The sequence below is a fragment of the Coffea arabica genome, chromosome 11e, assembly GCF_036785885.1.
Source record: "Coffea arabica cultivar ET-39 chromosome 11e, Coffea Arabica ET-39 HiFi, whole genome shotgun sequence".
Lineage (NCBI taxonomy): Eukaryota > Viridiplantae > Streptophyta > Magnoliopsida > Gentianales > Rubiaceae > Coffea > Coffea arabica.
The window spans coordinates 32904907-32931414 of NC_092331.1; the positions used below are offsets into that span (position 1 = coordinate 32904907).

At 42.8% G+C, this 26508-nt stretch overlaps 50 non-coding genes across 50 annotated transcripts; all 50 read left to right on the forward strand.

The window, feature by feature from the left end:
• Positions 1-147: 147 nt before the first annotated feature.
• LOC140022092 (5S ribosomal RNA) lies at positions 148-266 on the forward strand. Its single transcript, XR_011826073.1, has one exon. It is a non-coding gene; the product is annotated as a 5S ribosomal RNA (ribosomal RNA).
• A 417-nt stretch (positions 267-683) lies between these two features.
• LOC140023823 (5S ribosomal RNA) lies at positions 684-802 on the forward strand. Its single transcript, XR_011827789.1, has one exon. It is a non-coding gene; the product is annotated as a 5S ribosomal RNA (ribosomal RNA).
• Positions 803-1218: 416 nt separating this feature from the next.
• On the forward strand, positions 1219-1337 carry LOC140021921 (5S ribosomal RNA). The gene has a single exon (XR_011825903.1). It is a non-coding gene; the product is annotated as a 5S ribosomal RNA (ribosomal RNA).
• A 417-nt stretch (positions 1338-1754) lies between these two features.
• On the forward strand, positions 1755-1873 carry LOC140023825 (5S ribosomal RNA). Its single transcript, XR_011827791.1, has one exon. It is a non-coding gene; the product is annotated as a 5S ribosomal RNA (ribosomal RNA).
• Positions 1874-2289: 416 nt separating this feature from the next.
• LOC140022093 (5S ribosomal RNA) lies at positions 2290-2408 on the forward strand. Its single transcript, XR_011826074.1, has one exon. It is a non-coding gene; the product is annotated as a 5S ribosomal RNA (ribosomal RNA).
• Positions 2409-2825: 417 nt separating this feature from the next.
• LOC140022094 (5S ribosomal RNA) lies at positions 2826-2944 on the forward strand. Its single transcript, XR_011826075.1, has one exon. It is a non-coding gene; the product is annotated as a 5S ribosomal RNA (ribosomal RNA).
• A 416-nt stretch (positions 2945-3360) lies between these two features.
• On the forward strand, positions 3361-3479 carry LOC140022095 (5S ribosomal RNA). The gene has a single exon (XR_011826076.1). It is a non-coding gene; the product is annotated as a 5S ribosomal RNA (ribosomal RNA).
• A 416-nt stretch (positions 3480-3895) lies between these two features.
• LOC140021922 (5S ribosomal RNA) lies at positions 3896-4014 on the forward strand. Its single transcript, XR_011825904.1, has one exon. It is a non-coding gene; the product is annotated as a 5S ribosomal RNA (ribosomal RNA).
• Positions 4015-4431: 417 nt separating this feature from the next.
• Positions 4432-4550, forward strand: LOC140023826 (5S ribosomal RNA). The gene has a single exon (XR_011827792.1). It is a non-coding gene; the product is annotated as a 5S ribosomal RNA (ribosomal RNA).
• A 416-nt stretch (positions 4551-4966) lies between these two features.
• Positions 4967-5085, forward strand: LOC140022096 (5S ribosomal RNA). Its single transcript, XR_011826077.1, has one exon. It is a non-coding gene; the product is annotated as a 5S ribosomal RNA (ribosomal RNA).
• Positions 5086-5501: 416 nt separating this feature from the next.
• Positions 5502-5620, forward strand: LOC140022097 (5S ribosomal RNA). The gene has a single exon (XR_011826078.1). It is a non-coding gene; the product is annotated as a 5S ribosomal RNA (ribosomal RNA).
• Positions 5621-6036: 416 nt separating this feature from the next.
• Positions 6037-6155, forward strand: LOC140021923 (5S ribosomal RNA). Its single transcript, XR_011825905.1, has one exon. It is a non-coding gene; the product is annotated as a 5S ribosomal RNA (ribosomal RNA).
• A 417-nt stretch (positions 6156-6572) lies between these two features.
• LOC140023827 (5S ribosomal RNA) lies at positions 6573-6691 on the forward strand. The gene has a single exon (XR_011827793.1). It is a non-coding gene; the product is annotated as a 5S ribosomal RNA (ribosomal RNA).
• Positions 6692-7107: 416 nt separating this feature from the next.
• LOC140024717 (5S ribosomal RNA) lies at positions 7108-7226 on the forward strand. Its single transcript, XR_011828693.1, has one exon. It is a non-coding gene; the product is annotated as a 5S ribosomal RNA (ribosomal RNA).
• Positions 7227-7643: 417 nt separating this feature from the next.
• LOC140023828 (5S ribosomal RNA) lies at positions 7644-7762 on the forward strand. Its single transcript, XR_011827794.1, has one exon. It is a non-coding gene; the product is annotated as a 5S ribosomal RNA (ribosomal RNA).
• A 416-nt stretch (positions 7763-8178) lies between these two features.
• On the forward strand, positions 8179-8297 carry LOC140022098 (5S ribosomal RNA). Its single transcript, XR_011826079.1, has one exon. It is a non-coding gene; the product is annotated as a 5S ribosomal RNA (ribosomal RNA).
• A 416-nt stretch (positions 8298-8713) lies between these two features.
• On the forward strand, positions 8714-8832 carry LOC140022099 (5S ribosomal RNA). The gene has a single exon (XR_011826080.1). It is a non-coding gene; the product is annotated as a 5S ribosomal RNA (ribosomal RNA).
• A 416-nt stretch (positions 8833-9248) lies between these two features.
• Positions 9249-9367, forward strand: LOC140021924 (5S ribosomal RNA). Its single transcript, XR_011825906.1, has one exon. It is a non-coding gene; the product is annotated as a 5S ribosomal RNA (ribosomal RNA).
• Positions 9368-9785: 418 nt separating this feature from the next.
• On the forward strand, positions 9786-9904 carry LOC140023830 (5S ribosomal RNA). The gene has a single exon (XR_011827795.1). It is a non-coding gene; the product is annotated as a 5S ribosomal RNA (ribosomal RNA).
• A 416-nt stretch (positions 9905-10320) lies between these two features.
• On the forward strand, positions 10321-10439 carry LOC140022101 (5S ribosomal RNA). Its single transcript, XR_011826082.1, has one exon. It is a non-coding gene; the product is annotated as a 5S ribosomal RNA (ribosomal RNA).
• A 417-nt stretch (positions 10440-10856) lies between these two features.
• On the forward strand, positions 10857-10975 carry LOC140022102 (5S ribosomal RNA). The gene has a single exon (XR_011826083.1). It is a non-coding gene; the product is annotated as a 5S ribosomal RNA (ribosomal RNA).
• A 416-nt stretch (positions 10976-11391) lies between these two features.
• On the forward strand, positions 11392-11510 carry LOC140022103 (5S ribosomal RNA). Its single transcript, XR_011826084.1, has one exon. It is a non-coding gene; the product is annotated as a 5S ribosomal RNA (ribosomal RNA).
• A 416-nt stretch (positions 11511-11926) lies between these two features.
• Positions 11927-12045, forward strand: LOC140021925 (5S ribosomal RNA). The gene has a single exon (XR_011825907.1). It is a non-coding gene; the product is annotated as a 5S ribosomal RNA (ribosomal RNA).
• Positions 12046-12462: 417 nt separating this feature from the next.
• On the forward strand, positions 12463-12581 carry LOC140023831 (5S ribosomal RNA). The gene has a single exon (XR_011827796.1). It is a non-coding gene; the product is annotated as a 5S ribosomal RNA (ribosomal RNA).
• Positions 12582-12997: 416 nt separating this feature from the next.
• LOC140022104 (5S ribosomal RNA) lies at positions 12998-13116 on the forward strand. The gene has a single exon (XR_011826086.1). It is a non-coding gene; the product is annotated as a 5S ribosomal RNA (ribosomal RNA).
• A 416-nt stretch (positions 13117-13532) lies between these two features.
• LOC140022105 (5S ribosomal RNA) lies at positions 13533-13651 on the forward strand. Its single transcript, XR_011826087.1, has one exon. It is a non-coding gene; the product is annotated as a 5S ribosomal RNA (ribosomal RNA).
• Positions 13652-14067: 416 nt separating this feature from the next.
• Positions 14068-14186, forward strand: LOC140021926 (5S ribosomal RNA). The gene has a single exon (XR_011825908.1). It is a non-coding gene; the product is annotated as a 5S ribosomal RNA (ribosomal RNA).
• Positions 14187-14603: 417 nt separating this feature from the next.
• LOC140023604 (5S ribosomal RNA) lies at positions 14604-14722 on the forward strand. Its single transcript, XR_011827573.1, has one exon. It is a non-coding gene; the product is annotated as a 5S ribosomal RNA (ribosomal RNA).
• A 210-nt stretch (positions 14723-14932) lies between these two features.
• Positions 14933-15051, forward strand: LOC140021927 (5S ribosomal RNA). Its single transcript, XR_011825909.1, has one exon. It is a non-coding gene; the product is annotated as a 5S ribosomal RNA (ribosomal RNA).
• A 417-nt stretch (positions 15052-15468) lies between these two features.
• Positions 15469-15587, forward strand: LOC140023832 (5S ribosomal RNA). The gene has a single exon (XR_011827797.1). It is a non-coding gene; the product is annotated as a 5S ribosomal RNA (ribosomal RNA).
• A 416-nt stretch (positions 15588-16003) lies between these two features.
• LOC140021928 (5S ribosomal RNA) lies at positions 16004-16122 on the forward strand. Its single transcript, XR_011825910.1, has one exon. It is a non-coding gene; the product is annotated as a 5S ribosomal RNA (ribosomal RNA).
• A 417-nt stretch (positions 16123-16539) lies between these two features.
• Positions 16540-16658, forward strand: LOC140024077 (5S ribosomal RNA). Its single transcript, XR_011828049.1, has one exon. It is a non-coding gene; the product is annotated as a 5S ribosomal RNA (ribosomal RNA).
• A 416-nt stretch (positions 16659-17074) lies between these two features.
• Positions 17075-17193, forward strand: LOC140022106 (5S ribosomal RNA). The gene has a single exon (XR_011826088.1). It is a non-coding gene; the product is annotated as a 5S ribosomal RNA (ribosomal RNA).
• Positions 17194-17609: 416 nt separating this feature from the next.
• Positions 17610-17728, forward strand: LOC140022107 (5S ribosomal RNA). The gene has a single exon (XR_011826089.1). It is a non-coding gene; the product is annotated as a 5S ribosomal RNA (ribosomal RNA).
• Positions 17729-18144: 416 nt separating this feature from the next.
• On the forward strand, positions 18145-18263 carry LOC140022108 (5S ribosomal RNA). The gene has a single exon (XR_011826090.1). It is a non-coding gene; the product is annotated as a 5S ribosomal RNA (ribosomal RNA).
• Positions 18264-18678: 415 nt separating this feature from the next.
• On the forward strand, positions 18679-18797 carry LOC140021930 (5S ribosomal RNA). The gene has a single exon (XR_011825912.1). It is a non-coding gene; the product is annotated as a 5S ribosomal RNA (ribosomal RNA).
• A 417-nt stretch (positions 18798-19214) lies between these two features.
• Positions 19215-19333, forward strand: LOC140022109 (5S ribosomal RNA). The gene has a single exon (XR_011826091.1). It is a non-coding gene; the product is annotated as a 5S ribosomal RNA (ribosomal RNA).
• A 417-nt stretch (positions 19334-19750) lies between these two features.
• Positions 19751-19869, forward strand: LOC140023784 (5S ribosomal RNA). Its single transcript, XR_011827750.1, has one exon. It is a non-coding gene; the product is annotated as a 5S ribosomal RNA (ribosomal RNA).
• Positions 19870-20285: 416 nt separating this feature from the next.
• On the forward strand, positions 20286-20404 carry LOC140021931 (5S ribosomal RNA). The gene has a single exon (XR_011825913.1). It is a non-coding gene; the product is annotated as a 5S ribosomal RNA (ribosomal RNA).
• Positions 20405-20821: 417 nt separating this feature from the next.
• Positions 20822-20940, forward strand: LOC140024496 (5S ribosomal RNA). The gene has a single exon (XR_011828470.1). It is a non-coding gene; the product is annotated as a 5S ribosomal RNA (ribosomal RNA).
• Positions 20941-21357: 417 nt separating this feature from the next.
• On the forward strand, positions 21358-21476 carry LOC140022110 (5S ribosomal RNA). The gene has a single exon (XR_011826092.1). It is a non-coding gene; the product is annotated as a 5S ribosomal RNA (ribosomal RNA).
• Positions 21477-21892: 416 nt separating this feature from the next.
• On the forward strand, positions 21893-22011 carry LOC140022112 (5S ribosomal RNA). The gene has a single exon (XR_011826094.1). It is a non-coding gene; the product is annotated as a 5S ribosomal RNA (ribosomal RNA).
• A 416-nt stretch (positions 22012-22427) lies between these two features.
• On the forward strand, positions 22428-22546 carry LOC140021932 (5S ribosomal RNA). Its single transcript, XR_011825914.1, has one exon. It is a non-coding gene; the product is annotated as a 5S ribosomal RNA (ribosomal RNA).
• A 416-nt stretch (positions 22547-22962) lies between these two features.
• On the forward strand, positions 22963-23081 carry LOC140021933 (5S ribosomal RNA). The gene has a single exon (XR_011825915.1). It is a non-coding gene; the product is annotated as a 5S ribosomal RNA (ribosomal RNA).
• Positions 23082-23498: 417 nt separating this feature from the next.
• Positions 23499-23617, forward strand: LOC140022113 (5S ribosomal RNA). Its single transcript, XR_011826095.1, has one exon. It is a non-coding gene; the product is annotated as a 5S ribosomal RNA (ribosomal RNA).
• A 417-nt stretch (positions 23618-24034) lies between these two features.
• On the forward strand, positions 24035-24153 carry LOC140023833 (5S ribosomal RNA). Its single transcript, XR_011827798.1, has one exon. It is a non-coding gene; the product is annotated as a 5S ribosomal RNA (ribosomal RNA).
• A 416-nt stretch (positions 24154-24569) lies between these two features.
• Positions 24570-24688, forward strand: LOC140021934 (5S ribosomal RNA). The gene has a single exon (XR_011825916.1). It is a non-coding gene; the product is annotated as a 5S ribosomal RNA (ribosomal RNA).
• A 417-nt stretch (positions 24689-25105) lies between these two features.
• LOC140024497 (5S ribosomal RNA) lies at positions 25106-25224 on the forward strand. The gene has a single exon (XR_011828471.1). It is a non-coding gene; the product is annotated as a 5S ribosomal RNA (ribosomal RNA).
• Positions 25225-25641: 417 nt separating this feature from the next.
• On the forward strand, positions 25642-25760 carry LOC140022114 (5S ribosomal RNA). Its single transcript, XR_011826096.1, has one exon. It is a non-coding gene; the product is annotated as a 5S ribosomal RNA (ribosomal RNA).
• Positions 25761-26176: 416 nt separating this feature from the next.
• On the forward strand, positions 26177-26295 carry LOC140022115 (5S ribosomal RNA). The gene has a single exon (XR_011826097.1). It is a non-coding gene; the product is annotated as a 5S ribosomal RNA (ribosomal RNA).
• The last annotated feature ends 213 nt before the right edge of the window (positions 26296-26508 follow it).

The following is a 26508-nucleotide window of genomic DNA, read 5'->3' on the forward strand; positions in this document are numbered from 1 at the left end:
ATAGCAAAAAAAAAATATGAAAGCAAATAAATAAAAGGATAATAGGAAAATGCTTGAATTGACGCTTAAAATGAATTTCGGTCTACAAAAGCCACACTGTTTCGCAGGACGGGGTAGTTTAAAAGAATAAAGCGAAAGGAATATGGCGGGTGCGATCATACCAGCACTAATGCACCGGATCCCATCAGAACTTCGAAATTAAGCGTGTTTGGGCGAGAGTAGTACTTGGATTGGTGACCCCCTGGGAAGTCCTCGTGTTGCACCCCTCTCTTTTTTGTTTCGAAATCCAAATTTCCTATTCGTTCTTTATCCAGTAGTAATTTAGCTCCGTCGGAACGATTGCATAATATTTTGCTTCTTGTCGAAGCGTGAAGGAGGATCTGAAGGCGCGAGACAAATCAGGAACAGTACGGCTCGATCAAAGCCCGGATCGTCGCTCAAATTTGTCGGCGTAAATGTATCAGCGCAAGCGTGAAGGATTGATTTCATGATAATTTAGAGTTGCGGGATGATGGAAAAAAACAGGGGGCAAATCAATAGCAAAAAAAAAATATGAAAGCAAATAAATAAAAGGATAATAGGAAAATGCTTGAATTGACGCTTAAAATGAATTTCGGTCTAGAAAAGCCACACTGCTTCGCAGGACGGGGTAGTTTAAAAGAATAAAGCGAAAGGAACATGGCGGGTGCGATCATACCAGCACTAATGCACCGAATCCCATCAGAACTCCGAAGTTAAGCATGCTTGGGCGAGAGTAGTGCTAGGATGGGTGACCCCCTGGGAATTCCTCTTGTTGCACCCCTCTCTTTTTTGTTTCGAAATTCAAATTTTCTATTCGTTCTTTATCCTGTAGTAATTTAGCTCCGTCGGAACGATTGCTTAATATTTTGCTTCTTGTCGAAGCGTGAAGGAGGATCTGAAGGCGCGAGACAAATCAGGAACGGTACGGTTCGATCAAAGCCCGGATCGTCGCTCAAATTTGTCGGCGCAAATGTATCAGCGCAAGCATGAAGGATTGATTTCATGATAATTTAGAGTTGCGGGATGATGGAAAAAAACAGGGGGCAAATCAATAACAAAAAAAAATATGAAAGCAAATAAACAAAAGGGTAAGAGAAAAATGCTTGAATTGACGCTTAAAATGAATTTCGGTCTAGAAAAGCCACACTGCTTCGCAGGACGGGATGGTTTAAAAGAATAAAGCGAAAGGAACATGGCGGGTGCGATCATACCAGCACTAATGCACCGGATCCCATCAGAACTCCGAAGTTAAGCATGCTTGGGCGACAGTAGTACTAGGATGGGTGACCCCCTGGGAATTCCTCTTGTTGCACCCCTCTTTTTTTTGTTTCGAAATCCAAATTTCCTATTCGTTCTTTATCCAGTAGTAATTTAGCTCCGTCGGAACGATTGCATAATATTTTGCTTCTTGTCGAAGCGTGAAGGAGGATCTGAAGGCGCGAGACAAATCAGGAACGGTACGGCTCGATCAAAGCCCGGATCGTCGCTCAAATTTGTCGGCGTAAATGTATCAGCGCAAGCGTGAAGGATTGATTTCATGATAATTTAGAGTTGCGGGATGATGGAAAAAAACAGGGGGCAAATCAATAGCAAAAAAAAAATATGAAAGCAAATAAATAAAAGGATAATAGGAAAATGCTTGAATTGACGCTTAAAATGAATTTCGGTCTAGAAAAGCCACACTGCTTCGCAGGACGGGGTAGTTTAAAAGAATAAAGCGAAAGGAACATGGCGGGTGCGATCATACCAGCACTAATGCACCGAATCCCATCAGAACTCCGAAGTTAAGCATGCTTGGGCGAGAGTAGTGCTAGGATGGGTGACCCCCTGGGAATTCCTCTTGTTGCACCCCTCTCTTTTTTGTTTCGAAATTCAAATTTTCTATTCGTTCTTTATCCTGTAGTAATTTAGCTCCGTCGGAACGATTGCTTAATATTTTGCTTCTTGTCGAAGAGTGAAGGAGGATCTGAAGGCGCGAGACAAATCAGGAACGGTACGGCTCGATCAAAGCCCGGATCGTCGCTCAAATTTGTCGGCGCAAATGTATCAGCGCAAGCGTGAAGGATTGATTTCATGATAATTTAGAGTTGCGGGATGATGGAAAAAAACAGGGGGCAAATCAATAACAAAAAAAAATATGAAAGCAAATAAATAAAAGGATAATAGGAAAATGCTTGAATTGACGCTTAAAATGAAATTCGGTCTAGAAAAGCCACACTGCTTCGCAGGACGAGGTAGTTTAAAAGAATAAAGCGAAAGGAATATGGCGGGTGCGATCATACCAGCACTAATGCACCGGATCCCATCAGAACTTCGAAATTAAGCGTGTTTGGGCGAGAGTAGTACTTGGATTGGTGACCCCCTGGGAAGTCCTCGTGTTGCACCCCTCTCTTTTTTGTTTCGAAATCCAAATTTCCTATTCGTTCTTTATCCTGTAGTAATTTAGCTCCGTCGGAACGATTGCTTAATATTTTGCTTCTTGTCGAAGCGTGAAGGAGGATCTGAAGGCGCGAGACAAATCAGGAACGGTACGGCTCGATCAAAGCCCGGATCGTCGCTCAAATTTGTCGGCGCAAATGTATCAGCGCAAGCGTGAAGGATTGATTTCATGATAATTTAGAGTTGCGGGATGATGGAAAAAAACAGGGGGCAAATCAATAACAAAAAAAAAATATGAAAGCAAATAAATAAAAGGATAATAGGAAAATGCTTGAATTGACGCTTAAAATGAATTTCGGTCTAGAAAAGCCACACTGCTTCGCAGGACGGGGTAGTTTAAAAGAATAAAGCGAAAGGAATATGGCGGGTGCGATCATACCAGCACTAATGCACCGGATCCCATCAGAACTTCGAAATTAAGCGTGTTTGGGCGAGAGTAGTACTTGGATTGGTGACCCCCTGGGAAGTCCTCGTGTTGCACCCCTCTCTTTTTTGTTTCGAAATCCAAATTTCCTATTCGTTCTTTATCCAGTAGTAATTTAGCTCCGTCGGAACGATTGCTTAATATTTTGCTTCTTGTCGAAGCGTGAAGGAGGATCTGAAGGCGCGAGACAAATCAGGAACGGTACGGTTCGATCAAAGCCCGGATCGTCGCTCAAATTTGTCGGCGCAAATGTATCAGCGCAAGCATGAAGGATTGATTTCATGATAATTTAGAGTTGCGGGATGATGGAAAAAAACAGGGGGCAAATCAATAACAAAAAAAAATATGAAAGCAAATAATCAAAAGGGTAAGAGAAAAATGCTTGAATTGACGCTTAAAATGAATTTCGGTCTAGAAAAGCCACACTGCTTCGCAGGACGGGATGGTTTAAAAGAATAAAGCGAAAGGAACATGGCGGGTGCGATCATACCAGCACTAATGCACCGGATCCCATCAGAACTTCGAAATTAAGCGTGTTTGGGCGAGAGTAGTACTTGGATTGGTGACCCCCTGGGAAGTCCTCGTGTTGCACCCCTCTCTTTTTTGTTTCGAAATCCAAATTTACTATTCGTTCTTTATCCAGTAGTAATTTAGCTCCGTCGGAACGATTGCTTAATATTTTGCTTCTTGTCGAAGCGTGAAGGAGGATCTGAAGGCGCGAGACAAATCAGGAACGGTACGGTTCGATCAAAGCCCGGATCGTCGCTCAAATTTGTCGGCGCAAATGTATCAGCGCAAGCATGAATGATTGATTTCATGATAATTTAGAGTTGCGGGATGATGGAAAAAAACAGGGGGCAAATCAATAACAAAAAAAAATATGAAAGCAAATAAACGAAAGGGTAAGAGAAAAATGCTTGAATTGACGCTTAAAATGAATTTCGGTCTAGAAAAGCCACACTGCTTCGCAGGACGGGATGGTTTAAAAGAATAAAGCGAAAGGAACATGGCGGGTGCGATCATACCAGCACTAATGCACCGGATCCCATCAGAACTCCGAAGTTAAGCATGCTTGGGCGACAGTAGTACTAGGATGGGTGACCCCCTGGGAATTCCTCTTGTTGCACCCCTCTTTTTTTTGTTTCGAAATCCAAATTTCCTATTCGTTCTTTATCCAGTAGTAATTTAGCTCCGTCGGAACGATTGCATAATATTTTGCTTCTTGTCGAAGCGTGAAGGAGGATCTGAAGGCGCGAGACAAATCAGGAACGGTACGGCTCGATCAAAGCCCGGATCGTCGCTCAAATTTGTCGGCGTAAATGTATCAGCGCAAGCGTGAAGGATTGATTTCATGATAATTTAGAGTTGCGGGATGATGGAAAAAAACAGGGGGCAAATCAATAGCAAAAAAAAAATATGAAAGCAAATAAATAAAAGGATAATAGGAAAATGCTTGAATTGACGCTTAAAATGAATTTCGGTCTAGAAAAGCCACACTGCTTCGCAGGACGGGGTAGTTTAAAAGAATAAAGCGAAAGGAACATGGCGGGTGCGATCATACCAGCACTAATGCACCGAATCCCATCAGAACTCCGAAGTTAAGCATGCTTGGGCGAGAGTAGTGCTAGGATGGGTGACCCCCTGGGAATTCCTCTTGTTGCACCCCTCTCTTTTTTGTTTCGAAATTCAAATTTTCTATTCGTTCTTTATCCTGTAGTAATTTAGCTCCGTCGGAACGATTGCTTAATATTTTGCTTCTTGTCGAAGCGTGAAGGAGGATCTGAAGGCGCGAGACAAATCAGGAACGGTACGGCTCGATCAAAGCCCGGATCGTTGCTCAAATTTGTCGGCGCAAATGTATCAGCGCAAGCGTGAAGGATTGATTTCATGATAATGTAGAGTTGCGGGATGATGGAAAAAAACAGGGGGCAAATCAATAACAAAAAAAATTATGAAAGCAAATAAATAAAAGGATAATAGGAAAATGCTTGAATTGACGCTTAAAATGAATTTCGGTCTAGAAAAGCCACACTGCTTCGCAGGACGGGGTAGTTTAAAAGAATAAAGCGAAAGAAATATGGCGGGTGCGATCATACCAGCACTAATGCACCGGATCCCATCAGAACTTCGAAATTAAGCGTGTTTGGGCGAGAGTAGTACTTGGATTGGTGACCCCCTGGGAAGTCCTCGTGTTGCACCCCTCTCTTTTTTGTTTCGAAATCCAAATTTCCTATTCGTTCTTTATCCTGTAGTAATTTAGCTCTGTCGGAACGATTGCTTAATATTTTGCTTCTTGTCGAAGCGTGAAGGAGGATCTGAAGGCGCGAGACAAATCAGGAACGGTACGGTTCGATCAAAGCCCGGATCGTCGCTCAAATTTGTCGGCGCAAATGTATCAGCGCAAGCATGAAGGATTGATTTCATGATAATTTAGAGTTGCGGGATGATGGAAAAAAACAGGGGGCAAATCAATAACAAAAAAAAATATGAAAGCAAATAATCAAAAGGGTAAGAGAAAAATGCTTGAATTGACGCTTAAAATGAATTTCGGTCTAGAAAAGCCACACTGCTTCGCAGGACGGGATGGTTTAAAAGAATAAAGCGAAAGGAACATGGCGGGTGCGATCATACCAGCACTAATGCACCGGATCCCATCAGAACTTCGAAATTAAGCGTGTTTGGGCGAGAGTAGTACTTGGATTGGTGACCCCCTGGGAAGTCCTCGTGTTGCACCCCTCTCTTTTTTGTTTCGAAATCCAAATTTACTATTCGTTCTTTATCCAGTAGTAATTTAGCTCCGTCGGAACGATTGCTTAATATTTTGCTTCTTGTCGAAGCGTGAAGGAGGATCTGAAGGCGCGAGACAAATCAGGAACGGTACGGTTCGATCAAAGCCCGGATCGTCGCTCAAATTTGTCGGCGTAAATGTATCAGCGCAAGCGTGAATGATTGATTTCATGATAATTTAGAGTTGCGGGATGATGGAAAAAAACAGGGGGCAAATCAATAACAAAAAAAAATATGAAAGCAAATAAACGAAAGGGTAAGAGAAAAATGCTTGAATTGACGCTTAAAATGAATTTCGGTCTAGAAAAGCCACACTGCTTCGCAGGACGGGATGGTTTAAAAGAATAAAGCGAAAGGAACATGGCGGGTGCGATCATACCAGCACTAATGCACCGGATCCCATCAGAACTCCGAAGTTAAGCATGCTTGGGCGACAGTAGTACTAGGATGGGTGACCCCCTGGGAATTCCTCTTGTTGCACCCCTCTTTTTTTTGTTTCGAAATCCAAATTTCCTATTCGTTCTTTATCCAGTAGTAATTTAGCTCCGTCGGAACGATTGCATAATATTTTGCTTCTTGTCGAAGCGTGAAGGAGGATCTGAAGGCGCGAGACAAATCAGGAACGGTACGGCTCGATCAAAGCCCGGATCGTCGCTCAAATTTGTCGGCGTAAATGTATCAGCGCAAGCGTGAAGGATTGATTTCATGATAATTTAGAGTTGCGGGATGATGGAAAAAAACAGGGGGCAAATCAATAGCAAAAAAAAAATATGAAAGCAAATAAATAAAAGGATAATAGGAAAATGCTTGAATTGACGCTTAAAATGAATTTCGGTCTAGAAAAGCCACACTGCTTCGCAGGACGGGGTAGTTTAAAAGAATAAAGCGAAAGGAACATGGCGGGTGCGATCATACCAGCACTAATGCACCGAATCCCATCAGAACTCCGAAGTTAAGCATGCTTGGGCGAGAGTAGTGCTAGGATGGGTGACCCCCTGGGAATTCCTCTTGTTGCACCCCTCTCTTTTTTGTTTCGAAATTCAAATTTTCTATTCGTTCTTTATGCTGTAGTAATTTAGCTCCGTCGGAACGATTGCTTAATATTTTGCTTCTTGTCGAAGAGTGAAGGAGGATCTGAAGGCGCGAGACAAATCAGGAACGGTACGGCTCGATCAAAGCCCGGATCGTCGCTCAAATTTGTCGGCGCAAATGTATCAGCGCAAGCGTGAAGGATTGATTTCATGATAATTTAGAGTTGCGGGATGATGGAAAAAAACAGGGGGCAAATCAATAACAAAAAAAAATATGAAAGCAAATAAATAAAAGGATAATAGGAAAATGCTTGAATTGACGCTTAAAATGAAATTCGGTCTAGAAAAGCCACACTGCTTCGCAGGACGAGGTAGTTTAAAAGAATAAAGCGAAAGGAATATGGCGGGTGCGATCATACCAGCACTAATGCACCGGATCCCATCAGAACTTCGAAATTAAGCGTGTTTGGGCGAGAGTAGTACTTGGATTGGTGACCCCCTGGGAATTCCTCTTGTTGCACCCCTCTTTTTTTTGTTTCGAAATCCAAATTTCCTATTCGTTCTTTATCCAGTAGTAATTTAGCTCCGTCGGAACGATTGCATAATATTTTGCTTCTTGTCGAAGCGTGAAGGAGGATCTGAAGGCGCGAGACAAATCAGGAACGGTACGGCTCGATCAAAGCCCGGATCGTCGCTCAAATTTGTCGGCGTAAATGTATCAGCGCAAGCGTGAAGGATTGATTTCATGATAATTTAGAGTTGCGGGATGATGGAAAAAAACAGGGGGCAAATCAATAGCAAAAAAAAAATATGAAAGCAAATAAATAAAAGGATAATAGGAAAATGCTTGAATTGACGCTTAAAATGAATTTCGGTCTAGAAAAGCCACACTGCTTCGCAGGACGGGGTAGTTTAAAAGAATAAAGCGAAAGGAACATGGCGGGTGCGATCATACCAGCACTAATGCACCGAATCCCATCAGAACTCCGAAGTTAAGCATGCTTGGGCGAGAGTAGTGCTAGGATGGGTGACCCCCTGGGAATTCCTCTTGTTGCACCCCTCTCTTTTTTGTTTCGAAATTCAAATTTTCTATTCGTTCTTTATCCTGTAGTAATTTAGCTCCGTCGGAACGATTGCTTAATATTTTGCTTCTTGTCGAAGCGTGAAGGAGGATCTGAAGGCGCGAGACAAATCAGGAACGGTACGGCTCGATCAAAGCCCGGATCGTTGCTCAAATTTGTCGGCGCAAATGTATCAGCGCAAGCGTGAAGGATTGATTTCATGATAATGTAGAGTTGCGGGATGATGGAAAAAAACAGGGGGCAAATCAATAACAAAAAAAATTATGAAAGCAAATAAATAAAAGGATAATAGGAAAATGCTTGAATTGACGCTTAAAATAAATTTCGGTCTAGAAAAGCCACACTGCTTCGCAGGACGGGGTAGTTTAAAAGAATAAAGCGAAAGAAATATGGCGGGTGCGATCATACCAGCACTAATGCACCGGATCCCATCAGAACTTCGAAATTAAGCGTGTTTGGGCGAGAGTAGTACTTGGATTGGTGACCCCCTGGGAAGTCCTCGTGTTGCACCCCTCTCTTTTTTGTTTCGAAATCCAAATTTCCTATTCGTTCTTTATCCTGTAGTAATTTAGCTCTGTCGGAACGATTGCTTAATATTTTGCTTCTTGTCGAAGCGTGAAGGAGGATCTGAAGGCGCGAGACAAATCAGGAACGGTACGGTTCGATCAAAGCCCGGATCGTCGCTCAAATTTGTCGGCGCAAATGTATCAGCGCAAGCATGAAGGATTGATTTCATGATAATTTAGAGTTGCGGGATGATGGAAAAAAACAGGGGGCAAATCAATAACAAAAAAAAATATGAAAGCAAATAATCAAAAGGGTAAGAGAAAAATGCTTGAATTGACGCTTAAAATGAATTTCGGTCTAGAAAAGCCACACTGCTTCGCAGGACGGGATGGTTTAAAAGAATAAAGCGAAAGGAACATGGCGGGTGCGATCATACCAGCACTAATGCACCGGATCCCATCAGAACTTCGAAATTAAGCGTGTTTGGGCGAGAGTAGTACTTGGATTGGTGACCCCCTGGGAAGTCCTCGTGTTGCACCCCTCTCTTTTTTGTTTCGAAATCCAAATTTACTATTCGTTCTTTATCCAGTAGTAATTTAGCTCCGTCGGAACGATTGCTTAATATTTTGCTTCTTGTCGAAGCGTGAAGGAGGATCTGAAGGCGCGAGACAAATCAGGAACGGTACGGTTCGATCAAAGCCCGGATCGTCGCTCAAATTTGTCGGCGTAAATGTATCAGCGCAAGCGTGAATGATTGATTTCATGATAATTTAGAGTTGCGGGATGATGGAAAAAAACAGGGGGCAAATCAATAACAAAAAAAAATATGAAAGCAAATAAACGAAAGGGTAAGAGAAAAATGCTTGAATTGACGCTTAAAATGAATTTCGGTCTAGAAAAGCCACACTGCTTCGCAGGACGGGATGGTTTAAAAGAATAAAGCGAAAGGAACATGGCGGGTGCGATCATACCAGCACTAATGCACCGGATCCCATCAGAACTCCGAAGTTAAGCATGCTTGGGCGACAGTAGTACTAGGATGGGTGACCCCCTGGGAATTCCTCTTGTTGCACCCCTCTTTTTTTTGTTTCGAAATCCAAATTTCCTATTCGTTCTTTATCCAGTAGTAATTTAGCTCCGTCGGAACGATTGCATAATATTTTGCTTCTTGTCGAAGCGTGAAGGAGGATCTGAAGGCGCGAGACAAATCAGGAACGGTACGGCTCGATCAAAGCCCGGATCGTCGCTCAAATTTGTCGGCGTAAATGTATCAGCGCAAGCGTGAAGGATTGATTTCATGATAATTTAGAGTTGCGGGATGATGGAAAAAAACAGGGGGCAAATCAATAGCAAAAAAAAAAATATGAAAGCAAATAAATAAAAGGATAATAGGAAAATGCTTGAATTGACGCTTAAAATGAATTTCGGTCTAGAAAAGCCACACTGCTTCGCAGGACGGGGTAGTTTAAAAGAATAAAGCGAAAGGAACATGGCGGGTGCGATCATACCAGCACTAATGCACCGAATCCCATCAGAACTCCGAAGTTAAGCATGCTTGGGCGAGAGTAGTGCTAGGATGGGTGACCCCCTGGGAATTCCTCTTGTTGCACCCCTCTCTTTTTTGTTTCGAAATTCAAATTTTCTATTCGTTCTTTATCCTGTAGTAATTTAGCTCCGTCGGAACGATTGCTTAATATTTTGCTTCTTGTCGAAGAGTGAAGGAGGATCTGAAGGCGCGAGACAAATCAGGAACGGTACGGCTCGATCAAAGCCCGGATCGTCGCTCAAATTTGTCGGCGCAAATGTATCAGCGCAAGCGTGAAGGATTGATTTCATGATAATTTAGAGTTGCGGGATGATGGAAAAAAACAGGGGGCAAATCAATAACAAAAAAAAATATGAAAGCAAATAAATAAAAGGATAATAGGAAAATGCTTGAATTGACGCTTAAAATGAAATTCGGTCTAGAAAAGCCACACTGCTTCGCAGGACGAGGTAGTTTAAAAGAATAAAGCGAAAGGAATATGGCGGGTGCGATCATACCAGCACTAATGCACCGGATCCCATCAGAACTTCGAAATTAAGCGTGTTTGGGCGAGAGTAGTACTTGGATTGGTGACCCCCTGGGAAGTCCTCGTGTTGCACCCCTCTCTTTTTTGTTTCGAAATCCAAATTTCCTATTCGTTCTTTATCCTGTAGTAATTTAGCTCCGTCGGAACGATTGCTTAATATTTTGCTTCTTGTCGAAGCGTGAAGGAGGATCTGAAGGCGCGAGACAAATCAGGAACGGTACGGCTCGATCAAAGCCCGGATCGTCGCTCAAATTTGTCGGCGCAAATGTATCAGCGCAAGCGTGAAGGATTGATTTCATGATAATTTAGAGTTGCGGGATGATGGAAAAAAACAGGGGGCAAATCAATAACAAAAAAAAAATATGAAAGCAAATAAATAAAAGGATAATAGGAAAATGCTTGAATTGACGCTTAAAATGAATTTCGGTCTAGAAAAGCCACACTGCTTCGCAGGACGGGGTAGTTTAAAAGAATAAAGCGAAAGGAATATGGCGGGTGCGATCATACCAGCACTAATGCACCGGATCCCATCAGAACTTCGAAATTAAGCGTGTTTGGGCGAGAGTAGTACTTGGATTGGTGACCCCCTGGGAAGTCCTCGTGTTGCACCCCTCTCTTTTTTGTTTCGAAATCCAAATTTCCTATTCGTTCTTTATCCAGTAGTAATTTAGCTCCGTCGGAACGATTGCTTAATATTTTGCTTCTTGTCGAAGCGTGAAGGAGGATCTGAAGGCGCGAGACAAATCAGGAACGGTACGGTTCGATCAAAGCCCGGATCGTCGCTCAAATTTGTCGGCGCAAATGTATCAGCGCAAGCATGAAGGATTGATTTCATGATAATTTAGAGTTGCGGGATGATGGAAAAAAACAGGGGGCAAATCAATAACAAAAAAAAATATGAAAACAAATAATCAAAAGGGTAAGAGAAAAATGCTTGAATTGACGCTTAAAATGAATTTCGGTCTAGAAAAGCCACACTGCTTCGCAGGACGGGATGGTTTAAAAGAATAAAGCGAAAGGAACATGGCGGGTGCGATCATACCAGCACTAATGCACCGGATCCCATCAGAACTTCGAAATTAAGCGTGTTTGGGCGAGAGTAGTACTTGGATTGGTGACCCCCTGGGAAGTCCTCGTGTTGCACCCCTCTCTTTTTTGTTTCGAAATCCAAATTTACTATTCGTTCTTTATCCAGTAGTAATTTAGCTCCGTCGGAACGATTGCTTAATATTTTGCTTCTTGTCGAAGCGTGAAGGAGGATCTGAAGGCGCGAGACAAATCAGGAACGGTACGGTTCGATCAAAGCCCGGATCGTCGCTCAAATTTGTCGGCGCAAATGTATCAGCGCAAGCATGAATGATTGATTTCATGATAATTTAGAGTTGCGGGATGATGGAAAAAAACAGGGGGCAAATCAATAACAAAAAAAAATATGAAAGCAAATAAACGAAAGGGTAAGAGAAAAATGCTTGAATTGACGCTTAAAATGAATTTCGGTCTAGAAAAGCCACACTGCTTCGCAGGACGGGATGGTTTAAAAGAATAAAGCGAAAGGAACATGGCGGGTGCGATCATACCAGCACTAATGCACCGGATCCCATCAGAACTCCGAAGTTAAGCATGCTTGGGCGACAGTAGTACTAGGATGGGTGACCCCCTGGGAATTCCTCTTGTTGCACCCCTCTTTTTTTTGTTTCGAAATCCAAATTTCCTATTCGTTCTTTATCCAGTAGTAATTTAGCTCCGTCGGAACGATTGCATAATATTTTGCTTCTTGTCGAAGCGTGAAGGAGGATCTGAAGGCGCGAGACAAATCAGGAACGGTACGGCTCGATCAAAGCCCGGATCGTCGCTCAAATTTGTCGGCGTAAATGTATCAGCGCAAGCGTGAAGGATTGATTTCATGATAATTTAGAGTTGCGGGATGATGGAAAAAAACAGGGGGCAAATCAATAGCAAAAAAAAAATATGAAAGCAAATAAATAAAAGGATAATAGGAAAATGCTTGAATTGACGCTTAAAATGAATTTCGGTCTAGAAAAGCCACACTGCTTCGCAGGACGGGGTAGTTTAAAAGAATAAAGCGAAAGGAACATGGCGGGTGCGATCATACCAGCACTAATGCACCGAATCCCATCAGAACTCCGAAGTTAAGCATGCTTGGGCGAGAGTAGTGCTAGGATGGGTGACCCCCTGGGAATTCCTCTTGTTGCACCCCTCTCTTTTTTGTTTCGAAATTCAAATTTTCTATTCGTTCTTTATCCTGTAGTAATTTAGCTCCGTCGGAACGATTGCTTAATATTTTGCTTCTTGTCGAAGCGTGAAGGAGGATCTGAAGGCGCGAGACAAATCAGGAACGGTACGGCTCGATCAAAGCCCGGATCGTTGCTCAAATTTGTCGGCGCAAATGTATCAGCGCAAGCGTGAAGGATTGATTTCATGATAATGTAGAGTTGCGGGATGATGGAAAAAAACAGGGGGCAAATCAATAACAAAAAAAATTATGAAAGCAAATAAATAAAAGGATAATAGGAAAATGCTTGAATTGACGCTTAAAATGAATTTCGGTCTAGAAAAGCCACACTGCTTCGCAGGACGGGGTAGTTTAAAAGAATAAAGCGAAAGAAATATGGCGGGTGCGATCATACCAGCACTAATGCACCGGATCCCATCAGAACTTCGAAATTAAGCGTGTTTGGGCGAGAGTAGTACTTGGATTGGTGACCCCCTGGGAAGTCCTCGTGTTGCACCCCTCTCTTTTTTGTTTCGAAATCCAAATTTCCTATTCGTTCTTTATCCTGTAGTAATTTAGCTCTGTCGGAACGATTGCTTAATATTTTGCTTCTTGTCGAAGCGTGAAGGAGGATCTGAAGGCGCGAGACAAATCAGGAACGGTACGGTTCGATCAAAGCCCGGATCGTCGCTCAAATTTGTCGGCGCAAATGTATCAGCGCAAGCATGAAGGATTGATTTCATGATAATTTAGAGTTGCGGGATGATGGAAAAAAACAGGGGGCAAATCAATAACAAAAAAAAATATGAAAGCAAATAATCAAAAGGGTAAGAGAAAAATGCTTGAATTGACGCTTAAAATGAATTTCGGTCTAGAAAAGCCACACTGCTTCGCAGGACGGGATGGTTTAAAAGAATAAAGCGAAAGGAACATGGCGGGTGCGATCATACCAGCACTAATGCACCGGATCCCATCAGAACTTCGAAATTAAGCGTGTTTGGGCGAGAGTAGTACTTGGATTGGTGACCCCCTGGGAAGTCCTCGTGTTGCACCCCTCTCTTTTTTGTTTCGAAATCCAAATTTACTATTCGTTCTTTATCCAGTAGTAATTTAGCTCCGTCGGAACGATTGCTTAATATTTTGCTTCTTGTCGAAGCGTGAAGGAGGATCTGAAGGCGCGAGACAAATCAGGAACGGTACGGTTCGATCAAAGCCCGGATCGTCGCTCAAATTTGTCGGCGTAAATGTATCAGCGCAAGCGTGAATGATTGATTTCATGATAATTTAGAGTTGCGGGATGATGGAAAAAAACAGGGGGCAAATCAATAACAAAAAAAAATATGAAAGCAAATAAACGAAAGGGTAAGAGAAAAATGCTTGAATTGACGCTTAAAATGAATTTCGGTCTAGAAAAGCCACACTGCTTCGCAGGACGGGATGGTTTAAAAGAATAAAGCGAAAGGAACATGGCGGGTGCGATCATACCAGCACTAATGCACCGGATCCCATCAGAACTCCGAAGTTAAGCATGCTTGGGCGACAGTAGTACTAGGATGGGTGACCCCCTGGGAATTCCTCTTGTTGCACCCCTCTTTTTTTTGTTTCGAAATCCAAATTTCCTATTCGTTCTTTATCCAGTAGTAATTTAGCTCCGTCGGAACGATTGCATAATATTTTGCTTCTTGTCGAAGCGTGAAGGAGGATCTGAAGGCGCGAGACAAATCAGGAACGGTACGGCTCGATCAAAGCCCGGATCGTCGCTCAAATTTGTCGGCGCAAATGTATCAGCGCAAGCGTGAAGGATTGATTTCATGATAATTTAGAGTTGCGGGATGATGGAAAAAAACAGGGGGCAAATCAATAGCAAAAAAAAAATATGAAAGCAAATAAATAAAAGGATAATAGGAAAATGCTTGAATTGACGCTTAAAATGAATTTCGGTCTACAAAAGCCACACTGTTTCGCAGGACGGGGTAGTTTAAAAGAATAAAGCGAAAGGAACATGGCGGGTGCGATCATACCAGCACTAATGCACCGGATCCCATCAGAACTTCGAAATTAAGCGTGCTTGGGCGAGAGTAGTGCTAGGATGGGTGACCCCCTGGGAATTCCTCTTGTTGCACCCCTCTTTTTTTTGTTTCGAAATCCAAATTTCCTATTCGTTCTTTATCCAGTAGTAATTTAGCTCCGTCGGAACGATTGCTTAATATTTTGCTTCTTGTCGAAGCGTGAAGGAGGATCTGAAGGCGCGAGACAAATCAGGAACGGTACGGTTCGATCAAAGCCCGGATCGCAGGACGGGATGGTTTAAAAGAATAAAGCGAAAGGAACATGGCGGGTGCGATCATACCAGCACTAATGCACCGGATCCCATCAGAACTCCGAAGTTAAGCATGCTTGGGCGACAGTAGTACTAGGATGGGTGACCCCCTGGGAATTCCTCTTGTTGCACCCCTCTTTTTTTTGTTTCGAAATCCAAATTTCCTATTCGTTCTTTATCCAGTAGTAATTTAGCTCCGTCGGAACGATTGCATAATATTTTGCTTCTTGTCGAAGCGTGAAGGAGGATCTGAAGGCGCGAGACAAATCAGGAACGGTACGGCTCGATCAAAGCCCGGATCGTCGCTCAAATTTGTCGGCGTAAATGTATCAGCGCAAGCGTGAAGGATTGATTTCATGATAATTTAGAGTTGCGGGATGATGGAAAAAAACAGGGGGCAAATCAATAGCAAAAAAAAAATATGAAAGCAAATAAATAAAAGGATAATAGGAAAATGCTTGAATTGACGCTTAAAATGAATTTCGGTCTAGAAAAGCCACACTGCTTCGCAGGACGGGGTAGTTTAAAAGAATAAAGCGAAAGGAACATGGCGGGTGCGATCATACCAGCACTAATGCACCGAATCCCATCAGAACTCCGAAGTTAAGCATGCTTGGGCGAGAGTAGTGCTAGGATGGGTGACCCCCTGGGAATTCCTCTTGTTGCACCCCTCTCTTTTTTGTTTCGAAATTCAAATTTTCTATTCGTTCTTTATCCTGTAGTAATTTAGCTCCGTCGGAACGATTGCTTAATATTTTGCTTCTTGTCGAAGCGTGAAGGAGGATCTGAAGGCGCGAGACAAATCAGGAACGGTACGGTTCGATCAAAGCCCGGATCGTCGCTCAAATTTGTCGGCGCAAATGTATCAGCGCAAGCATGAAGGATTGATTTCATGATAATTTAGAGTTGCGGGATGATGGAAAAAAACAGGGGGCAAATCAATAACAAAAAAAAATATGAAAGCAAATAAACAAAAGGGTAAGAGAAAAATGCTTGAATTGACGCTTAAAATGAATTTCGGTCTAGAAAAGCCACACTGCTTCGCAGGACGGGATGGTTTAAAAGAATAAAGCGAAAGGAACATGGCGGGTGCGATCATACCAGCACTAATGCACCGGATCCCATCAGAACTCCGAAGTTAAGCATGCTTGGGCGACAGTAGTACTAGGATGGGTGACCCCCTGGGAATTCCTCTTGTTGCACCCCTCTTTTTTTTGTTTCGAAATCCAAATTTCCTATTCGTTCTTTATCCAGTAGTAATTTAGCTCCGTCGGAACGATTGCATAATATTTTGCTTCTTGTCGAAGCGTGAAGGAGGATCTGAAGGCGCGAGACAAATCAGGAACGGTACGGCTCGATCAAAGCCCGGATCGTCGCTCAAATTTGTCGGCGTAAATGTATCAGCGCAAGCGTGAAGGATTGATTTCATGATAATTTAGAGTTGCGGGATGATGGAAAAAAACAGGGGGCAAATCAATAGCAAAAAAAAAATATGAAAGCAAATAAATAAAAGGATAATAGGAAAATGCTTGAATTGACGCTTAAAATGAATTTCGGTCTAGAAAAGCCACACTGCTTCGCAGGACGGGGTAGTTTAAAAGAATAAAGCGAAAGGAACATAGCGGGTGCGATCATACCAGCACTAATGCACCGAATCCCATCAGAACTCCGAAGTTAAGCATGCTTGGGCGAGAGTAGTGCTACGATGGGTGACCCCCTGGGAATTCCTCTTGTTGCACCCCTCTCTTTTTTGTTTCGAAATTCAAATTTTCTATTCGTTCTTTATCCTGTAGTAATTTAGCTCCGTCGGAACGATTGCTTAATATTTTGCTTCTTGTCGAAGCGTGAAGGAGGATCTGAAGGCGCGAGACAAATCAGGAACGGTACGGCTCGATCAAAGCCCGGATCGTCGCTCAAATTTGTCGGCGCAAATGTATCAGCGCAAGCGTGAAGGATTGATTTCATGATAATTTAGAGTTGCGGGATGATGGAAAAAAACAGGGGGCAAATCAATAACAAAAAAAAATATGAAAGCAAATAAATAAAAGGATAATAGGAAAATGCTTGAATTGACGCTTAAAATGAAATTCGGTCTAGAAAAGCCACACTGCTTCGCAGGACGAGGTAGTTTAAAAGAATAAAGCGAAAGGAATATGGCGGGTGCGATCATACCAGCACTAATGCACCGGATCCCATCAGAACTTCGAAATTAAGCGTGTTTGGGCGAGAGTAGTACTTGGATTGGTGACCCCCTGGGAAGTCCTCGTGTTGCACCCCTCTCTTTTTTGTTTCGAAATCCAAATTTCCTATTCGTTCTTTATCCTGTAGTAATTTAGCTCTGTCGGAACGATTGCTTAATATTTTGCTTCTTGTCGAAGCGTGAAGGAGGATCTGAAGGCGCGAGACAAATCAGGAACGGTACGGCTCGATCAAAGCCCGGATCGTCGCTCAAATTTGTCGGCGCAAATGTATCAGCGCAAGCGTGAAGGATTGATTTCATGATAATTTAGAGTTGCGGGATGATGGAAAAAAACAGGGGGCAAATCAATAACAAAAAAAAATATGAAAGCAAATAAATAAAAGGATAGTAGGAAAATGCTTGAATTGACGCTTAAAATGAAATTCGGTCTAGAAAAGCCACACTGCTTCGCAGGACGAGGTAGTTTAAAAGAATAAAGCGAAAGGAATATGGCGGGTGCGATCATACCAGCACTAATGCACCGGATCCCATCAGAACTTCGAAATTAAGCGTGTTTGGGCGAGAGTAGTACTTGGATTGGTGACCCCCTGGGAAGTCCTCGTGTTGCACCCCTCTCTTTTTTGTTTCGAAATCCAAATTTCCTATTCGTTCTTTATCCTGTAGTAATTTAGCTCTGTCGGAACGATTGCTTAATATTTTGCTTCTTGTCGAAGCGTGAAGGAGGATCTGAAGGCGCGAGACAAATCAGGAACGGTACGGTTCGATCAAAGCCCGGATCGTCGCTCAAATTTGTCGGCGCAAATGTATCAGCGCAAGCATGAAGGATTGATTTCATGATAATTTAGAGTTGCGGGATGATGGAAAAAAACAGGGGGCAAATCAATAACAAAAAAAAATATGAAAGCAAATAAACAAAAGGGTAAGAGAAAAATGCTTGAATTGACGCTTAAAATGAATTTCGGTCTAGAAAAGCCACACTGCTTCGCAGGACGGGATGGTTTAAAAGAATAAAGCGAAAGGAACATGGCGGGTGCGATCATACCAGCACTAATGCACCGGATCCCATCAGAACTTCGAAATTAAGCGTGTTTGGGCGAGAGTAGTACTTGGATTGGTGACCCCCTGGGAAGTCCTCGTGTTGCACCCCTCTCTTTTTTTTTCGAAATCCAAATTTACTATTCGTTCTTTATCCAGTAGTAATTTAGCTCCGTCGGAACGATTGCTTAATATTTTGCTTCTTGTCGAAGCGTGAAGGAGGATCTGAAGGCGCGAGACAAATCAGGAACGGTACGGTTCGATCAAAGCCCGGATCGTCGCTCAAATTTGTCGGTGCAAATGTATCAGCGCAAGCATGAAGGATTGATTTCATGATAATTTAGAGTTGCGGGATGATGGAAAAAAACAGGGGGCAAATCAATAACAAAAAAAAATATGAAAGCAAATAAACGAAAGGGTAAGAGAAAAATGCTTGAATTGACGCTTAAAATGAATTTCGGTCTAGAAAAGCCACACTGCTTCGCAGGACGGGATGGTTTAAAAGAATAAAGTGAAAGGAACATGGCGGGTGCGATCATACCAGCACTAATGCACCGGATCCCATCAGAACTCCGAAGTTAAGCATGCTTGGGCGACAGTAGTACTAGGATGGGTGACCCCCTGGGAATTCCTCTTGTTGCACCCCTCTTTTTTTTGTTTCGAAATCCAAATTTCTTATTCGTTCTTTATCCTGTAGTAATTTAGCTCCGTCGGAACGATTGCTTAATATTTTGCTTCTTGTCGAAGCGTGAAGGAGGATCTGAAGGCGCGAGACAAATCAGGAACGGTACGGCTCGATCAAAGCCCGGATCGTCGCTCAAATTTGTCGGCGCAAATGTATCAGCGCAAGCGTGAAGGATTGATTTCATGATAATTTAGAGTTGCGGGATGATGGAAAAAAACAGGGGGCAAATCAATAACAAAAAAAAAATATGAAAGCAAATAAATAAAAGGATAATAGGAAAATGCTTGAATTGACGCTTAAAATGAATTTCGGTCTACAAAAGCCACACTGTTTCGCAGGACGGGGTAGTTTAAAAGAATAAAGCGAAAGGAATATGGCGGGTGCGATCATACCAGCACTAATGCACCGGATCCCATCAGAACTTCGAAATTAAGCGTGTTTGGGCGAGAGTAGTACTTGGATTGGTGACCCCCTGGGAAGTCCTCGTGTTGCACCCCTCTCTTTTTTGTTTCGAAATCCAAATTTCCTATTCGTTCTTTATCCAGTAGTAATTTAGCTCCGTCGGAACGATTGCATAATATTTTGCTTCTTGTCGAAGCGTGAAGGAGGATCTGAAGGCGCGAGACAAATCAGGAACAGTACGGCTCGATCAAAGCCCGGATCGTCGCTCAAATTTGTCGGCGTAAATGTATCAGCGCAAGCGTGAAGGATTGATTTCATGATAATTTAGAGTTGCGGGATGATGGAAAAAAACAGGGGGCAAATCAATAGCAAAAAAAAAATATGAAAGCAAATAAATAAAAGGATAATAGGAAAATGCTTGAATTGACGCTTAAAATGAATTTCGGTCTAGAAAAGCCACACTGCTTCGCAGGACGGGGTAGTTTAAAAGAATAAAGCGAAAGGAACATGGCGGGTGCGATCATACCAGCACTAATGCACCGAATCCCATCAGAACTCCGAAGTTAAGCATGCTTGGGCGAGAGTAGTGCTAGGATGGGTGACCCCCTGGGAAGTCCTCTTGTTGCACCCCTCTCTTTTTTGTTTCGAAATTCAAATTTTCTATTCGTTCTTTATCCTGTAGTAATTTAGCTCCGTCGGAACGATTGCATAATATTTTGCTTCTTGTCGAAGCGTGAAGGAGGATCTGAAGGCGCGAGACAAATCAGGAACGGTACGGTTCGATCAAAGCCCGGATCGTCGCTCAAATTTGTCGGCGCAAATGTATCAGCGCAAGCATGAAGGATTGATTTCATGATAATTTAGAGTTGCGGGATGATGGAAAAAAACAGGGGGCAAATCAATAACAAAAAAAAATATGAAAGCAAATAAACAAAAGGGTAAGAGAAAAATGCTTGAATTGACGCTTAAAATGAATTTCGGTCTAGAAAAGCCACACTGCTTCGCAGGACGGGATGGTTTAAAAGAATAAAGCGAAAGGAACATGGCGGGTGCGATCATACCAGCACTAATGCACCGGATCCCATCAGAACTCCGAAGTTAAGCATGCTTGGGCGACAGTAGTACTAGGATGGGTGACCCCCTGGGAATTCCTCTTGTTGCACCCCTCTTTTTTTTGTTTCGAAATCCAAATTTCCTATTCGTTCTTTATCCTGTAGTAATTTAGCTCCGTCGGAACGATTGCTTAATATTTTGCTTCTTGTCGAAGCGTGAAGGAGGATCTGAAGGCGCGAGACAAATCAGGAACGGTACGGCTCGATCAAAGCCCGGATCGTCGCTCAAATTTGTCGGCGCAAATGTATCAGCGCAAGCGTGATGGATTGATTTCATGATAATTTAGAGTTGCGGGATGATGGAAAAAAACAGGGGGCAAATCAATAACAAAAAAAAAATATGAAAGCAAATAAATAAAAGGATAATAGGAAAATGCTTGAATTGACGCTTAAAATGAATTTCGGTCTAGAAAAGCCACACTGCTTCGCAGGACGGGGTAGTTTAAAAGAATAAAGCGAAAGGAATATGGCGGGTGCGATCATACCAGCACTAATGCACCGGATCCCATCAGAACATCGAAATTAAGCGTGTTTGGGCGAGAGTAGTACTTGGATTGGTGACCCCCTGGGAAGTCCTCGTGTTGCACCCCTCTCTTTTTTGTTTCGAAATCCAAATTTCCTATTCGTTCTTTATCCTGTAGTAATTTAGCTCCGTCGGAACGATTGCTTAATATTTTGCTTCTTGTCGAAGCGTGAAGGAGGATCTGAAGGCGCGAGACAAATCAGGAACGGTACGGCTCGATCAAAGCCCGGATCGTCGCTCAAATTTGTCGGCGCAAATGTATCAGCGCAAGCGTGAAGGATTGATTTCATGATAATTTAGAGTTGCGGGATGATGGAAAAAAACAGGGGGCAAATCAATAACAAAAAAAAAATATGAAAGCAAATAAATAAAAGGATAATAGGAAAATGCTTGAATTGACGCTTAAAATGAATTTCGGTCTAGAAAAGCCACACTGCTTCGCAGGACGGGGTAGTTTAAAAGAATAAAGCGAAAGGAATATGGCGGGTGCGATCATACCAGCACTAATGCACCGGATCCCATCAGAACTTCGAAATTAAGCGTGTTTGGGCGAGAGTAGTACTTGGATTGGTGACCCCCTGGGAAGTCCTCGTGTTGCACCCCTCTCTTTTTTGTTTCGAAATCCAAATTTCCTATTCGTTCTTTATCCAGTAGTAATTTAGCTCCGTCGGAACGATTGCTTAATATTTTGCTTCTTGTCGAAGCGTGAAGGAGGATCTGAAGGCGCGAGACAAATCAGGAACGGTACGGTTCGATCAAAGCCCGGATCGTCGCTCAAATTTGTCGGCGCAAATGTATCAGCGCAAGCATGAAGGATTGATTTCATGATAATTTAGAGTTGCGGGATGATGGAAAAAAACAGGGGGCAAATCAATAACAAAAAAAAATATGAAAGCAAATAATCAAAAGGGTAAGAGAAAAATGCTTGAATTGACGCTTAAAATGAATTTCGGTCTAGAAAAGCCACACTGCTTCGCAGGACGGGATGGTTTAAAAGAATAAAGCGAAAGGAACATGGCGGGTGCGATCATACCAGCACTAATGCACCGGATCCCATCAGAACTTCGAAATTAAGCGTGTTTGGGCGAGAGTAGTACTTGGATTGGTGACCCCCTGGGAAGTCCTCGTGTTGCACCCCTCTCTTTTTTGTTTCGAAATCCAAATTTACTATTCGTTCTTTATCCAGTAGTAATTTAGCTCCGTCGGAACGATTGCTTAATATTTTGCTTCTTGTCGAAGCGTGAAGGAGGATCTGAAGGCGCGAGACAAATCAGGAACGGTACGGTTCGATCAAAGCCCGGATCGTCGCTCAAATTTGTCGGCGCAAATGTATCAGCGCAAGCATGAATGATTGATTTCATGATAATTTAGAGTTGCGGGATGATGGAAAAAAACAGGGGGCAAATCAATAACAAAAAAAAATATGAAAGCAAATAAACGAAAGGGTAAGAGAAAAATGCTTGAATTGACGCTTAAAATGAATTTCGGTCTAGAAAAGCCACACTGCTTCGCAGGACGGGATGGTTTAAAAGAATAAAGCGAAAGGAACATGGCGGGTGCGATCATACCAGCACTAATGCACCGGATCCCATCAGAACTCCGAAGTTAAGCATGCTTGGGCGACAGTAGTACTAGGATGGGTGACCCCCTGGGAATTCCTCTTGTTGCACCCCTCTTTTTTTTGTTTCGAAATCCAAATTTCCTATTCGTTCTTTATCCAGTAGTAATTTAGCTCCGTCGGAACGATTGCATAATATTTTGCTTCTTGTCGAAGCGTGAAGGAGGATCTGAAGGCGCGAGACAAATCAGGAACGGTACGGTTCGATCAAAGCCCGGATCGTCGCTCAAATTTGTCGGCGCAAATGTATCAGCGCAAGCATGAAGGATTGATTTCATGATAATTTAGAGTTGCGGGATGATGGAAAAAAACAGGGGGCAAATCAATAACAAAAAAAAATATGAAAGCAAATAAACAAAAGGGTAAGAGAAAAATGCTTGAATTGACGCTTAAAATGAATTTCGGTCTAGAAAAGCCACACTGCTTCGCAGGACGGGATGGTTTAAAAGAATAAAGCGAAAGGAACATGGCGGGTGCGATCATACCAGCACTAATGCACCGGATCCCATCAGAACTCCGAAGTTAAGCATGCTTGGGCGACAGTAGTACTAGGATGGGTGACCCCCTGGGAATTCCTCTTGTTGCACCCCTCTTTTTTTTGTTTCGAAATCCAAATTTCCTATTCGTTCTTTATCCTGTAGTAATTTAGCTCCGTCGGAACGATTGCTTAATATTTTGCTTCTTGTCGAAGCGTGAAGGAGGATCTGAAGGCGCGAGACAAATCAGGAACGGTACGGCTCGATCAAAGCCCGGATCGTCGCTCAAATTTGTCGGCGCAAATGTATCAGCGCAAGCGTGAAGGATTGATTTCATGATAATTTAGAGTTGCGGGATGATGGAAAAAAACAGGGGGCAAATCAATAACAAAAAAAAAATATGAAAGCAAATAAATAAAAGGATAATAGGAAAATGCTTGAATTGACGCTTAAAATGAATTTCGGTCTACAAAAGCCACACTGTTTCGCAGGACGGGGTAGTTTAAAAGAATAAAGCGAAAGGAATATGGCGGGTGCGATCATACCAGCACTAATGCACCGGATCCCATCAGAACTTCGAAATTAAGCGTGTTTGGGCGAGAGTAGTACTTGGATTGGTGACCCCCTGGGAAGTCCTCGTGTTGCACCCCTCTCTTTTTTGTTTCGAAATCCAAATTTCCTATTCGTTCTTTATCCAGTAGTAATTTAGCTCCGTCGGAACGATTGCATAATATTTTGCTTCTTGTCGAAGCGTGAAGGAGGATCTGAAGGCGCGAGACAAATCAGGAACAGTACGGCTCGATCAAAGCCCGGATCGTCGCTCAAATTTGTCGGCGTAAATGTATCAGCGCAAGCGTGAAGGATTGATTTCATGATAATTTAGAGTTGCGGGATGATGGAAAAAAACAGGGGGCAAATCAATAGCAAAAAAAAAATATGAAAGCAAATAAATAAAAGGATAATAGGAAAATGCTTGAATTGACGCTTAAAATGAATTTCGGTCTAGAAAAGCCACACTGCTTCGCAGGACGGGGTAGTTTAAAAGAATAAAGCGAAAGGAACATGGCGGGTGCGATCATACCAGCACTAATGCACCGAATCCCATCAGAACTCCGAAGTTAAGCATGCTTGGGCGAGAGTAGTGCTAGGATGGGTGACCCCCTGGGAATTCCTCTTGTTGCACCCCTCTCTTTTTTGTTTCGAAATTCAAATTTTCTATTCGTTCTTTATCCTGTAGTAATTTAGCTCCGTCGGAACGATTGCTTAATATTTTGCTTCTTGTCGAAGCGTGAAGGAGGATCTGAAGGCGCGAGACAAATCAGGAACGGTACGGTTCGATCAAAGCCCGGATCGTCGCTCAAATTTGTCGGCGCAAATGTATCAGCGCAAGCATGAAGGATTGATTTCATGATAATTTAGAGTTGCGGGATGATGGAAAAAAACAGGGGGCAAATCAATAACAAAAAAAAATATGAAAGCAAATAAACAAAAGGGTAAGAGAAAAATGCTTGAATTGACGCTTAAAATGAATTTCGGTCTAGAAAAGCCACACTGCTTCGCAGGACGGGATGGTTTAAAAGAATAAAGCGAAAGGAACATGGCGGGTGCGATCATACCAGCACTAATGCACCGGATCCCATCAGAACTCCGAAGTTAAGCATGCTTGGGCGACAGTAGTACTAGGATGGGTGACCCCCTGGGAATTCCTCTTGTTGCACCCCTCTTTTTTTTGTTTCGAAATCCAAATTTCCTATTCGTTCTTTATCCTGTAGTAATTTAGCTCCGTCGGAACGATTGCTTAATATTTTGCTTCTTGTCGAAGCGTGAAGGAGGATCTGAAGGCGCGAGACAAATCAGGAACGGTACGGCTCGATCAAAGCCCGGATCGTCGCTCAAATTTGTCGGCGCAAATGTATCAGCGCAAGCGTGATGGATTGATTTCATGATAATTTAGAGTTGCGGGATGATGGAAAAAAACAGGGGGCAAATCAATAACAAAAAAAAAATATGAAAGCAAATAAATAAAAGGATAATAGGAAAATGCTTGAATTGACGCTTAAAATGAATTTCGGTCTAGAAAAGCCACACTGCTTCGCAGGACGGGGTAGTTTAAAAGAATAAAGCGAAAGGAATATGGCGGGTGCGATCATACCAGCACTAATGCACCGGATCCCATCAGAACATCGAAATTAAGCGTGTTTGGGCGAGAGTAGTACTTGGATTGGTGACCCCCTGGGAAGTCCTCGTGTTGCACCCCTCTCTTTTTTGTTTCGAAATCCAAATTTCCTATTCGTTCTTTATCCTGTAGTAATTTAGCTCCGTCGGAACGATTGCTTAATATTTTGCTTCTTGTCGAAGCGTGAAGGAGGATCTGAAGGCGCGAGACAAATCAGGAACGGTACGGCTCGATCAAAGCCCGGATCGTCGCTCAAATTTGTCGGCGCAAATGTATCAGCGCAAGCGTGAAGGATTGATTTCATGATAATTTAGAGTTGCGGGATGATGGAAAAAAACAGGGGGCAAATCAATAACAAAAAAAAAATATGAAAGCAAATAAATAAAAGGATAATAGGAAAATGCTTGAATTGACGCTTAAAATGAATTTCGGTCTAGAAAAGCCACACTGCTTCGCAGGACGGGGTAGTTTAAAAGAATAAAGCGAAAGGAATATGGCGGGTGCGATCATACCAGCACTAATGCACCGGATCCCATCAGAACTTCGAAATTAAGCGTGTTTGGGCGAGAGTAGTACTTGGATTGGTGACCCCCTGGGAAGTCCTCGTGTTGCACCCCTCTCTTTTTTGTTTCGAAATCCAAATTTCCTATTCGTTCTTTATCCAGTAGTAATTTAGCTCCGTCGGAACGATTGCTTAATATTTTGCTTCTTGTCGAAGCGTGAAGGAGGATCTGAAGGCGCGAGACAAATCAGGAACGGTACGGTTCGATCAAAGCCCGGATCGTCGCTCAAATTTGTCGGCGCAAATGTATCAGCGCAAGCATGAAGGATTGATTTCATGATAATTTAGAGTTGCGGGATGATGGAAAAAAACAGGGGGCAAATCAATAACAAAAAAAAATATGAAAGCAAATAATCAAAAGGGTAAGAGAAAAATGCTTGAATTGACGCTTAAAATGAATTTCGGTCTAGAAAAGCCACACTGCTTCGCAGGACGGGATGGTTTAAAAGAATAAAGCGAAAGGAACATGGCGGGTGCGATCATACCAGCACTAATGCACCGGATCCCATCAGAACTTCGAAATTAAGCGTGTTTGGGCGAGAGTAGTACTTGGATTGGTGACCCCCTGGGAAGTCCTCGTGTTGCACCCCTCTCTTTTTTGTTTCGAAATCCAAATTTACTATTCGTTCTTTATCCAGTAGTAATTTAGCTCCGTCGGAACGATTGCTTAATATTTTGCTTCTTGTCGAAGCGTGAAGGAGGATCTGAAGGCGCGAGACAAATCAGGAACGGTACGGTTCGATCAAAGCCCGGATCGTCGCTCAAATTTGTCGGCGCAAATGTCTCAGCGCAAGCATGAATGA